General features: G+C 38.2%; 1 protein-coding gene across 1 annotated transcript in view; it reads right to left on the reverse strand.

The window, feature by feature from the left end:
• Grin2a (glutamate ionotropic receptor NMDA type subunit 2A) overlaps positions 1 to 14,311 on the reverse strand; it is a 420,257-nt gene that overhangs the window by 177,741 nt on the left and 228,205 nt on the right. The gene's annotated exons all lie outside the window — the stretch shown is intronic.

Here is a 14,311-nt window from a genome sequence, read left to right on the forward strand (position 1 = left end):
CTGTGACCCAGGGACAAAGAGAAGCCTGTAGGAATGTGGAAGGAATATTCAGGTGAGGAAGATGGGCAGCAGTAACCATGACATGCAGAAGTGTCTTGAGGCACATTTTGACTATTGGGAGATAAAGGTATTAGAGTTCACGAAGCAGAATGATAAAGTGATACTAGAGGTCTTAGTAAGATTACAGGAGCCTTTAAGACTAGACCCAGAGACTTAGATTCTATCCTGAGTGTAAGGAGTAACCACCGACCGCTCTTCACACAGAAACTGGTATGTTAACTCATATTGGGCTAAAGTACGTCTCTTAATCTTGATGTCTCCACAAACTGATGATCAGGAGGACAGATTTTCATTAGGAACTGTGTGACTCCTCGTGATAATGGAGTCACACAATGTACAAATCATTTTCACACACCTTGATGTACCACACCCTCAGAATGACCCGGGGAAGGAAGAATGAGGCTCTGAAAGATCACGCAGTCAGGAACCTTGAGCCTGAGATCCCATGCCCAGCCCCTGTCCCACACTCAGCACAGCCTTCCTGTGATCATAAGACCAATACATAGAGGATACACACCCCACACAGATGGTCTGACATGATGCAAAAATGCCAGCTGAGCAAAAGAGATGCTTCTGTGTTCCAGCAAAACAGCACAAGTGCCAAGATTCATTTTTTCCTGGGAACTGAAAGAATTCTTAAAAGGTTCTTAGTTTTGCAATCACATTTTTATTTTCCATTCCATATTTAATATATGTAAGGAATACCACCTCAATTATATAATGTAGGGGGATTTCATTTGCATGCACTTGTATGTGTCTCTGTGAGTGTGTGCATGAGTGAGTAAGTGAGAGAGAGAGAGAGAGAGAGAGAGAGAGAGAGTGTGTGTGTAGGGAAGATGATACTACTTGTATCTTTCGTGACAGTTCAGCACTTTGTAGTTGTGTATGTCAATTCTTTCAGCAAGTCTATCACATCTTTCCCATGGATATTCACGGAAAGTTTTATCTAAATGGACCAAATGCTATAGTTCTTCAAAATGCTGCTATTTTTCTGAAATACTTGGGTTTGGAGGATAATTTGAGTGCAGTGTGCCCTGAAGACGGAGAGAAGAAATGGAAGTAAATGACTTTTAGACTCATTGCAACATTATAGTTCTATAAATTTCACCCAATTAAGTCAATTAAAATGAGTAACAGATTTAAAGACATAATTTTCTTTTTCCTTACAGTAACTTTTAGAAAAACCCAATATTCTTGAATTGATTAATCATTTCAAATCACATCTCAACAAGGCCATTAGCTTAAGGGCCGAGATTTTGTTGTCCTCATCTTTCTGGCCCCAGAACCTGGCAAAAGGCTTGGCCCATGACACACCAAAAAGCAGACAATGAATGCACCAGTGGATAACGTATGAGTCAAATCTAAGAGGAAAGCCCTTGCTTGAAGCAAAACATAAAGGGAAGAGAATTCAGTATCTGAGACTGGTTTTTTTCATTTTTTCTTTTCCCTTTTATAATTAGTGCATATTTGTGGTGTATAATAATTTGTCTCAGAGAATTGGTACAAATACACGTTTCACCTTGATCATTTTCATTTATTCTCCCATCTCTCCCATCTCCAGATGTCCTTTGCATCTCCACATAACCTATTTTCCTGCTTCTGATAAACTTTTACTTTGACTTTAAATTATTTACAGTATGGGTTTCTCATATGACCCTCTATGTTCATTTCACTTAGCATTATAGTATCAAGGCATATCCATGTTCCCACAAATAACTCAAATTTAAGCTTTTTTAATTTAAGATTAAAAAGACACAGAAAAGAAAAACAAAAAGCAATACAGACAGACAAACAACAAGAAACCAAATACAATAACAGTATAGTTTTACAAAACAAGATGATAGGAATTTGACAATGGTTGTAACATTGCATATTGTTATCTTTAAGAGGGTTGCTTAGATTAACAGATATGTAAAATTGATCTAAACATATGAGTATTAACTGTTCTTTTGTAATAACTAATTAGTAGTACAGTCATTTTAGTTATCACACACACACACACATTTATGGCTTTTCCTTTTCACTTCCTTCTTTCCTCCTTTCCCTTATTCCAATTGCTTTTCCTCTTTGAACAGTTTCTCACCCTTATACTCTTTTCATTGTAGATTTTGGAACATACATAATTTTTCCGTTTCTTACATTAGGGAGACAATACAGTATTTGTATATGTGAGTTTGATTTATTTCACTTATGAACATGGTCTCAAGTCATGTTCATTTACTTATAAAAGTCTTGATGCCATCATTCTTTATAGCTGAGTATTGTATAAAATACCACATCATTTTTATCCATTCCTTGGTTGATGGGATCTCGGGCTATTTCCAAGATTTGGCTGTTACAAATTGTGCTGCTATAAACATGGGTGCACATATATCACTATGGTATGATGTTTTCAATTCTTGTGGGAAAATGCCCTGAAGCAAGGTAGCTGGGTCAAAAGGAATCTCTAATCCTAGCTTTTTGAGGAATCTCCACAGTGATTTCCACAGTGGTTGCACCAGTATACATGCCCACCAACGGGGGAGAAGACTTCCTTTTTCCCCAACAGTCCCTCCAGCATTTGTTGTTGGTTGATTTCTTGATCTTGGCCATTGAAATGGAATCTCAGTGTTGTTTTAATTTGCATTTTCCAAATGACCAGTGATGTTGAACATTTTTTCATGTTTACTTGTCATTTGTATTTCTTCATCTGAAAAATGTGTATTCATCTCAGATGCCCACTTTTGGATTGGGTCCTTGAATTTTGGAGGCTTGATTTTTTTGAAATTCTTTATACGTTTTAGATAGAAGTCCTTTGTCTGAGGGACAGTTGGCTAAGATAGCTTCCCAATTTGTGGATTTTCTTTTCACTCTGTTGGAGATTTCCTTTGACATGCAAAAAATTTTTAATAAGACAAGATCACAGTTGTTGTTTCTGGGAAGTGTTTCCCATGTGGTTTGATTTTTGTTCATGAACTCTCTGCCTACTCCTATGTGGTCAAGATTTCTACCTATTTTGTCTTCCAGTAGGTTTAGTGTTTCTGTTTTCATCTTTAGATTTTTGATCCATGTAGACTTTAGTTTAGTGCATGGTGATAGACATGGATCTAGTTTTAGTTTTCAGCATATGGAGAGCCAGTTGTTCCAGCACCACTTATTAAAGAGGCTATCTTTCTTCCAGTGTACATGTTTCTCCCCTTTGTCAAAGATGAGGTGACTGAATGTGTTTGTAGTTGTGGCTGCTTTTCATCTTCTAATCTACTCCATTGATCTTCAGGTCTGTTTTTATTTCAATACCATGCTGATTTTATCACAGTAGCTTTGTAATATAATTTCAAGTCAGGGACTGTAATGCTTCCTGCCTTAGCCCAGAATTGCCTTTGCTATTTTAGGTCTCTTCTCTTTGCAGATGAATTTTAGGGATGATTTCTCTAGATCTGTGAGAATAATCATAATGCAAATGGCGTTATGATTAGAATTGCATTGAATCTATATAACAATTTTGGGAGAATGCCATTTTCACAATGTTTGTTCTTCCTATCCATGAACAAGGAATATCTTTCCATTTTCTGAAATTCTTTTTGATTTCCTTTTTCAGTATAATGTAGTTTTCACTGTATAGATCTTTTACTTCCATTGCTAAATTGATTCCTAAGTACTTCTTTTTTTTTTTTTTTTTTTGGATGCTATATTGAAAGGTGTGGCTTTCCTTATTTCTCTCTCAGTAAATTTGTTGTTTTGTGTAGAGGAATGCTATTGACTTTTAAGTGTTGACCTTGTATCCAGCTACACTATTGAATTTGGTTATTATGACTAGGAGACTTTCATTGGAGGTTTGGGGTCTTCTTGTAGAGTATCATATCATCTTCAAATAATAATAATTTAACTTCTTCCTTTCATACCCTTATTCCTTTTATTTCTCTTTCTTGTCTAATTGCTCTGGCTGTTTCTAGAATTATATTGAATAGGAGTAGTGATGGTAGACATTCTTGCTTGTTCCTGATTTTAGATTGAAAGTTTTCAGTTTTTGTCCATTTAGTAAGATGCTGGCTGTTGGTTTATCATAGATGGCTTTTATCAGATTGAGATAGAGATCATTTATTCAAATTTTTCTGTAAGGTTTTTTATCATGAATGAGTGTTGGGTTTTGTAGAAAGTTTTCTCTGCATCTGTTGAAATGATCATGTGGTTCTTTGTCCTGTCTGTGATATGGTGTATTACGTTTATTGATTTGCATGTGTGTAATCATCCCTGTATTTCTGGGATAAATCCTACCTGTATAATCTTCCTGATGACATGTTGCATTCTATTTGACAGTGTTTTATTGAGGATTTTTTCATCTATGTTCATCAGAGAGATTGGCCTGTAATTTTCTTTTTCAGTTGGGTCTTTCTCTGGTTTTGGAATTAGGGTAATACTTGTTTCCAGGAGTAAGTTAAGGAGAACTGCTTCCCTTTCAATTCATTAAAGAGTTTGAAGAGTGTTGGGATTAAGTCTTCCTTGAATTTCTTGTAGAATTCAGTAGTGATTCCATCAGGACCTGGCTTTTCTTTGTTAGCAGGGTTTTAATTACATTTTCAATTTTATTAACTGAAATTGGGTTATTCAGAAGTCCTACATCTTCTTGATTCAGCTTTGGTAATTCATATGTGTCTAGGAATCTGTCCATTTCTTCTGTGTTGTCGAACCTATGAGAGAAAAGCTTTTTGAAGTAGGTATTGATGATCTTCTGTATTTCCCCAGAGTCTGTAGTGATTTTACCCTTTTCATTTCTTATTGCATGGATTTGAGCTTTTTCTTTCTTCTTTTTGATAAGGTTGGCTAGGGGTTTATCAATTTTATTTATTGTTCCAAAGAACCAACTCTTCATTAATTCTTGGTATTGTTTTCTTAGTTTCAATTGCATTAATTTCTGCTCTGGTCTTTATAATTTCCTGCCTTCTTGGGCTTTGGGCTTGTCTTGCTTTACTTTTCTAGAAGTTTGAGGTGCAGCATTAAGGTGTTTATATGTGTTCTTTCTATTTGACGTAGGTGTTTAGTACTATAAATTTCCCTCTGAGGACTGCTTTGTGTCCTATAGGTTCTGGTAATTTGTATTTGCATTTTTGTTCCATTGTAGATATTGTTTAATTTCTTCTTTAATTTCTTCTGTGACCCATTGGTTGTTTAGGAGAGTGTTAATTAGTTTCCATGTGTTTACTGGATTCTTGAGGGTTTTTTTCACTAATTTCTAATTTTATTGCACTATTATCAGATAATATGCTTGGAATTATCTCAATTCATTTGCATTTACTTAAGCATGTTCTGGGAGTTAGTATATGATCTATTTTAGAGAATGACCCATGTGCAGCTGAGAAGAATGTGTATTCTAATATGATTGGGTGGGATACTCTGTACACATCTACTAAATCCATTTTTTCACAAGTTTGATTTAGTTCTGTTATTTCTTTGCTGATTTTTATTTGGTTGACCTGTCTCTTTGTGACAAGGGTGCGTTAAGGTCTTGTTATAACTCTATTATTGTTTATTTGGTTTTTCATGTCTATTAAAATTTGTCTTACAAACTTGGGTTCTCCCATATTTAGTGCATATATATTTATGATTGTAAGTGCTTCTTCTTGAATTTTTCCCCTAAGAAGTATGTACTAACCTTCTTTATCTCTTTTGATCATTTTTGTTTTTAAACTCACATTGTCTGCAAACAAAACAGCTATCCCTACTTTTTTCTGGGTTCCTGTTGCATGGAATATTGTTTTCTGTCCTTTGACTTTTAATCTATGAATTTCCTTTTGAATTAAATGTTTTTCTTATACACAGCATATTTTTGGATTTTGTTTCTTAATCCACTCTGCCAGTCTATTTCTTTTTATTGGTGAGTTGAGACCATTTACATTGATGGATATAACTGATACCACTGTCATGTTATCTTCTGTTGTTGGTTTTCTACATTTTCTGTTTGTTTGCCCTGCTTAGTGGTTTCCTTTTGTTATTATTCTTGGGATTGTAGTTATCTCTCTTTGTAGAGTGTCTTTCAGTACTCTTTGTAGTGTTGGTTTGGTGGCCATGAATTTCCTCAGTTCTTTGTCGTGGAAGTATCTTATTTCTCCATCTATTTTCAAAAGTAGTTTTGCAGAATACCTCTATCTAGGTTGAAAGTTGTTTTCTTTCGTGAAATACTTCACTCCAAGCTTTTCTTGATTTGAAGGGTTGTGTTGAGAAGTCTGCCATGATTCTGATAGGCTTTCCTTCATAGGTGATCTGTTTCTTTTCTCTGATAGCCTTTAGTATTCTGTTCTTGTGCTGAATTTTTGGTATCATAATTATTACATGTCTGGGTGAAAATTTACTTTGGTTATGGTTAATTGGGAGTCTGTATGCCTTACTTATCTATATAGTAGATTCTCTTCCCATGTTTGGAAAATTTTCTGTTATTATTTCTGCAAATAGTCTTTACAGGTCATTTATGTTGACCCCTGCTTTTTCATTAACACCTATCAATCTTATATTGTTTCTGTTTGCATCATCTTGTGGCTGTTGAATTGTTGTTTCCTGGTTCCTTGTTATTTTTAAAAGATATTTTCTTTCATGGTCAAAATCTTCCATCCTGTCTTCAAGGTCTGAGAGTCTATATTCTGCTTCATTCAAGTGGTCTTGCCAGCTTCCAGTGGAATTTTTAATTTCTTGAATATCCCTTTGATTATATTTCAAGCATTCTAATTCTGTCTTATATTGTTCATTCAAGGTTTCCATCATTTTCTTATGTTCTTCTATTTTTTATTTAAATCTTCTCTAGATACACACAGCATTTCTTTCATAATGTTTGTCATTTCATTTTTTACCTGAGAGATTATTTCTGATTTAATTTCCTCTATACTATAACTTCATGGGGTTGTTTCTTTACTTCATTTGCCATCATTTCAGAAAGTTTAGTAGTGCAGTTTCCAATGTCTTCTATTTCAGTGTTTCTTGGGCTTGTTCTTAGTGGACTAGAGGGCTGAGACTGCCTCTTGCTCTTTCAATTGGTCATTTTCCTCTGCGACCCACGTGGGTGGTCAGGCACCCTGCTGATGGCTTTCACTGGAGTGCTGCACTGAGCAGAGTTTTAATCCTCTGATATCCCCATGGCTACCCAGAGGTAAGCTACCCCTACCTGTGGCACTGGATCTTTTGCTCTGTGAGTAGTAAAGAGGATTGGGTGTCCCTCTGTTGTACTGCACTCAGTTGCTCTGGGATGCTGAGCTGGGCAGATGCTGGATCCTCTTGCTGCTAGCAGGGACAGACTCCAAGAGTGTGTTGCTGGGGCCTAGAACCCATTTGAGTAGAGTTGAGAACCTCTGGCACCCAGGTGACTAGTAAGGACGCAACCCCATGTGTCACCAGGGCCTAGTGCCTGGCTGGGTGGAATTCAAAACCTCAAAGACCCAAGCAGCTAGATGGAGCATGACCCCAAGTATGGCACCACCTGGACTTTGCTTCCGGCTGGGAGGAATTCAGAGCCTCTGGAGCATGCAGCTAGTCCCTGGCTTATTGTGCTAGGGCCTTGCTCCTGGCTGGGTGGAGTTCAGAACCTCCAGGACCTGTCACATGACTAGCTGGGCTACACCACTGAACTGTGGAGCTGGGCCTTGTGCTCTGATGGGCAGAGCTCAAATTCTCCAAGACTTATCACAGGTCCCTTTTGGGTAGCTCTGGGTCTCTAGGCTGGCTGGGTTCCATATCTCTGTGTCCACTGAGCTTGGCCAGGCATTACCCTGGTGGATTGTAGTGGGTCTCCGGGCTGGGCAGAGTTCAGGTCTTCTATTCAGCTAACAAGGACACACCTCTGGAGTGCAGTGCTGAGGACTTATGCCTGGCTGGATGGAGTTCAGAACCTCGGGGACCCAGGTGGCTAGGCGAACACTAAAATTTATGCTTCTTTGTGGTTAATACTCCATTGTATGCATATTCCTGATTTCCTTTATCTGTTCATCTGTTGAGAAACACGTAGACTGCTTCTGAGACTTAGTTATGAGATGCGCAGCTATAAACATGGGGATGCAAATATCATTGTAATATACTTTAATTCTTTTTGGAAGGCAGCCAAAAGAGGTATAACTGAGTGACATGGAATATCTAGTTTTAGTTTTCTGAGTAATCTTCATACAGATTTCTAGTGGTTGTGTTCATTTACATTCACACCCACAGCGTAGAGTGTTACTTTTCCCCTACAACCTCACCAGCATTTGTTGCTTTTTGAGTTCTGGATGAGGTTTTATTTTGTATGGATCTTGAATGTCACATCAAAAGAAAAAGTTCATTCAACATCATCACTTACCTACCCTGAGAAATCACTCCTCCACCCAAAGCTCAAAATATATTTCAATGTGTCATTTAATAATAAGAAGGAGAATATGGAAGATCTATAAGCACAGCAGTTGTCCATAGAACCTGATTAAATACCAAAAAGATAACATAAAGAATCTATTGACAAAAGTCAGCACAGAAGTATACTCTAAAGATAGTTATGGTCATCAGCTTCCCATGCTCTCTACTGCCTCTTGGGTTAGGGCTTAAATGTTCCAAACTTAATTACAAAGGAAATGTATAATTCCAATATACAGGTGATGCCTCTGAGGAACTCAACATCCTGAGATACATTAAAACTGTGAAAGGGAATGTTTCAGCATCTTCTTGGACTGAATGCAGGTGGAATGGAGAAAGTTCTCATAACACACACACTAGGGACACAGTTGGGGCCCAATGAAAAGGGTTTTTAAGAAGACTTACACATATATTTCCTTGAAGTCATAGCATAATGGGAGTTGGAGGTCAGACATGCTAGATGAGGACAAAATTTGGGATTTTCCAAGACCTTAGATCCATGTACACTGGGTTGGACATTATCAGTGTAACCATGAGATGCTTCATGCACAATGAAGAGCTGTAAGCAAACACTGTTTTATACGGTTGTCACTGTACTGTGAACTTCATGAAGAGAAAGAAAACAACAGGGACAAAGATTTTCAGTCCTGAGCCACCTTAGCACTGGCTGCCTGTGAAAGAGAATATGCAAAGCCCTGGCTGTGTGTTATTCTCATACTTCTGTTCTGGAGTACCTTCACTTAAGCTGAATGTCCCTCATATCCCTTCTTTCCCATCCTCAGTATGAGGCTCTCCCCAAGATGGATCATAGTGCACATTGTTGGATCAGATTGCCCCATGGCAGCCTTGACCATCTGAGGTTGAGAAAAATCACTCAATTTCTGTAAATCTTAGTTTATATTCTAGTGTTGCTCACTATTTCCTAGGGACTATCTCATGTAAAGCCACCTCAATCGCTTTATTAAGCAGACACTAGTGTCATGCTCTATTTAAACTTGAAGAAACAGACTCAGAAGTGCAGCGAAACTTCTAGAGTCACACTGGCAGTGAATCAGGTTTGTCTGCTTAGAGAACCCTAACATTTCCTTCCTGCACTGCAATGTTGTGGCACTTGCTCATCACATTGTAAGGACTCACTGGTCTCCAGTGCAATTCTCTATCCATCACACATCAAGTGCCCAGCAACTACATGTCATGGTTATTTTCCCCATGGGTCAGAACCCCTTTATATTTGACATTAGGTTATTATGCTGCTCCTATCCAAGCACTCTAGACTTGCAACAACTCAAAAACTTGTTTTGTTTGTGAATGCCTGGTTGAAATTCCTAAAACATTGGTTTAGGCATGCCACTCCATTTCTCTATAATCATCAGTGGCTTTGCAGCCTACCACATTATGTCCAGGTTCCCTAGTCTACCCCTTTCTATGCACTGGAAAGTTTTACAGTTGAAATTTAGGCTCTAGGGTCTATTGAAACCAAATTCTAGTTCTGTCTCCACACTAACTAGTGGGCAAGTATTTAACTGTTTTGGATCTGTACTTGTTCACCTATAAAATGGGCCAAATAACCACCACAACATGGAGTTTTTGTGAGAATAAGATGAAATAGATATAGTAAGCTTATCTATCCATGCATAGTTCCAACATCTTGGGAGCTCCTGTACACATCTCAATCCTGTAGACTGCATGGACACTGCCAGAAACCTAAGGAGATGCCAAGGTTTGAATCTAATATTTCCCCCTAAAAGTTCATGTGTTCAGAGGTAGGGCTTTTGGAAGTGATTAGATCATGAGGAATCTAACTTAATCAATGGTTTACTCCATTGATGTATTTATAACTTAATGGTATTATTGGGAGGTGGGTGAAGACTTAGAGGGTAAGGCCTACTTAAAGGGAGTGATTCATGGGAGTGTTACCTTGGAGAGTGTCACCAGGGACCTATTTTGTCCCTGGCCCCTTTCCTCTCCAGCTTTTTCCCTCACCCTCTGATTCCTAGCTGCCATGAAAAAGGTAGTTTTATTTTCTCTGCCTGCCCTTCTGCCATGATGCTTGACCTCAGTGCAGGCCTACAGCAATGGAACAAGCCAATCATGATTGCAACTTCTGAATGCGTGAGTCTATAGATTGTTTGTGCCAGGTGTTTTGTCAGAGTGACACAAAACTGGCACAGGGGACCCTTAAGCTATTTCAGAAATTGGTGATCCATGCCACCCCCATAAACCAGCCAAAGCATTCTGAGGCCAAGGAATCTGAGTGAAAAGAAAAAGTTGTCTATCCTGCCACAGTGAATCATTGGAGAGAAACCATGATCAGTGCTCTCCATGGCCTTCACAGATTATTCTGCACTGCTGTCATTTCTACTGGCATCTGAACCTTCACCTTCAAAGCCTATTGCGAACAAAAGACATTATAATTCCTTAGGGGATAGAAGTGAAGAGGTATTTTCAAAACATAAATGCATCATGACGCACCTAAGCAGTTCATATTTAGCTTTAGGCTTATCTAATGTGGTTTTACAGATTGACATGAGGCGATAGGAAATTTGTCCACACTCTCAGAGTGTGGCCTCAGATATACCAAATAGTCCTCTCTTTCAAGATCATGAACACCCTTTCCTGTTTTCTGCCTTGATGGCAGAGGCCATCTCTGGGACACTACCTCCTCTTGCCATCGCCTATAATTTGGATATTTGACAGATCAGCCTCTGACCACCTCTGCCACTCAGCTTCTTTAGAACGTGTACTGGTGAGAGGAACAGATTTCCTACACCCACTTCGCTTCTAAAGCAAAAGCAATTCTCTCCCCAAACTCACTGCTCTGCAGAAGACAGAACAAACTGTTTCAAACAGAGCGAGGGAGGCAAGAAGTGTGAGACACTGGGTGTCTGCTCTAGACTCCATGTCAGTACTGCAACAAGTGAGGTCTCATATGATCAGGTCGAGAGCATTCAACCTTATTCTAGAATGTTGCAGAGCTTGAGCCCAAAGAGTAATAATACCTGACTCCATGAGTGCTGAGGCTGATGTCTAATAGCAACTTGAATTTCACTGAGCCATTTGTAAAGCTGTGCACACATTTTTTCTTTGATTCTTGCTGCTAGGAAATTGGCAGATGGTATGACCCCATGGATAGCATTTATCATAAAGACACAAGATGAGAGGTCAAGTGTTTATCTGAAGATGACATCAGATTGGTTACTGCAGGAAGCACCCAATGTGCTCTTGCACACATCATTCCTGGATATACATTAGACTCACTTGGAGAGTTATTCTACAGAAAACTATGCTGAGGCCTCACCCCAGTTCAACTGACATGGAATCTCTGTGATGTGACTACATGAATTCCAAAGCTGATTTATTTGTTTTTCTGTCTCATCTCAATGTCAGAGTAAGTGTTACTATCTTAAGAGCCTAGCACAATGCCTGACATCCAGCAAGGGCCCCATAAATATTTGGAAAGCTAGCAGATAAGCAGGAGTACACCCAAGAAGCATGAATGATTGGTTTCTGTTGAACATTGCTCTCATATCCACAGCTTTTTTTCTCTGTTGCCTGATAGAATGGGCATCAAAGTAAAGACAATGACTCAAGAAAACAGCAAATGTTGAGAGACTCCTTGGGAATTTTCTCTCCTCTGTTGAAGGACTGCCCCAGTGAGCTCTGGTAGGTTTCCTCTTATTCTCACAGGGTATCAATTTAACTTTTAATTTAATTTTATTTTTTTTCCATGAATGAAAGGAAAAGTAAAGGTTTCAAACTCAGTAAATCTGAAAATGGAAATGAATGGCATTATCAGACTTTCATAAGCTGTATCTGTCCCCTTGAAGAAAGTCTGTTCCATCACTGTGTCCTCTTTCCCCCCTGTCATCCATGTATTCATCCTCCGCATCAGTATCACCATGGCCATCACCATAACCAATGTTCATTGCACACATCCACTGTGTAGTACTATGTAGCCAGTAGTGTGAGGTATTATTATTGTTCCTGTGTTACATATTTTAAAATAGAGGATCAGAGAAATTGCTCAAACTCATATAGTTAGTATATAGCATAGCCAAAATTCAAGATCACGCCATATGAATCCAGAATTTGGGGTCTTAGCTACTTCAAAACATTACTTATTATGCAGGAAAAAATGTGTGTATGTGTATGTGTGTGTGTTGAATAACTACCACTCAACCTCCCGTTAGTCACCCAACCAGCAAAGAAGATTCTCTAAAAATGAGAAGTTAGTATCCCCATGTCCCTCAGGAGAGAAGGAAGTGTCCCTTCCCATGTTTACTGTGGCTTGACCACCAACCAACCTTAGAGGCTCCCATTGCTTCTTGGTCATCTCAGGAGCATAGTTCTTTTCCTTTCCTTATTGCAGCTTCCTGTTCTACCTGTGCCTATTCTCAATGCTTGGCAGTTCCATCTCAAAGAGGATGGCTAGTGTCTGCAGCTCCAACCAGTATCACTCTCTACCTCCCACCCTCTACTCTGCTAATGGAGTTATTATCATTTTAAAGTTCAGACTGGGGCATAGTGCTCACCCTACCACAACCCCTAGATAAATATTTTAGCAGCTTCCACAACCATTAGAACAAACAGAAACACATGCCAGCCCCATATAAATTGAGACTCAAATGTTAGAGGCTCAGTACATACCTCAGTACCTGAGAGGGGCCAATTACTCTACATGTATGCTGCAAATCGACTCTTGGATGAGCTAATCAAACCAAGAGATGTGCTCTTGATAAGAAGGCCAAAGACAAACTTTATATTTGCCTCATACATCACTCAAACACATAGAATCCTATCACAACCTCCCTTGGTGGAGCATTTCATGACTGGTATAGTGCCCTTCCTTTTGCTCCACCTAGGTACCAATCTAGCATTCTTTAACAAACAACCTAAAACCATGTTTCTCTGCTCTCTCATCCTTCTCTTTAAGTAAAAAGTTTAAATTTCACACCTTTATGAGCCTTACTGGAGTGTAATTAACAAATATAATTATTCAAAGTGTACAACATAACACTTGATATATGCATACACTGTGAAATGATTGATATAATCAAACCAATTAACACATCTATTATCTCACATAGTTAACTTCTGTATGAATGATGAAAATATTTAAGATCTAGTGTCTTAGTGAAATTTAAGTATATAATACATTAGTATTAATTATATTCATTGTCTTGTATCTTAAGTCTCCAGAACTTATTCACGTTTAATTTCAAGTTTGTTTGTGACCAACTTATTTCCCCTGCCACCCAATGTCTGGAAGTCTCTATCTTACTGATATATTTGAGTTCAATTTTTTATATGTCTTATGTAATAAGCAAAATCCTACAGTATGGTCCTTTTGTGTCTGACTTATTATAAATACCTTTCAGGTTTATCACAACCTTTCAGGCTGTCACAAATTGCAGGACTTCCTTCTTTTGTAAGGCTAAAAAATATTATATATATAATATGTATGTATATATACACATATATACATATGTATTCATGGGTTGCATATCCACAGATTTAAGTAACCACAGATTAGAAATCATTTTGTAAAGCTGCATCTGAACTGAGCACACACAGAAATTTTTTCTGGTCATTATTTCTGAAATAATATAGTACCAGAGCTGTTTACATAGTGTTTACATTGCATTAAGTACTATAAGTAACCTAGAGATGATTTAAACTTTATGGGAGAAATATTTAACCATTTTATATAACGGATTTTCATGTCTGGAGAGAGGGTCCTGGCACCAATCCTTCATGGATACTGAAGGATAATTGTATGCCACGTTTTCAAGTTAGTGATCTTATTTTCTTTGGCTATATGCCCAGAAGTGAGATGATTGGTTCACATGGAGAAGTTTAATATGTAGCTTTGGGGTACTGTTGGGTTCTCAGTCCAGGGTGCCTGAAGTGT

Source organism: Cavia porcellus, unplaced genomic scaffold (genome assembly GCF_034190915.1).
Source record: "Cavia porcellus strain 051 isolate PalLab524CR breed Dunkin Hartley unplaced genomic scaffold, mCavPor4.1 scaffold_16, whole genome shotgun sequence".
Lineage (NCBI taxonomy): Eukaryota > Metazoa > Chordata > Mammalia > Rodentia > Caviidae > Cavia > Cavia porcellus.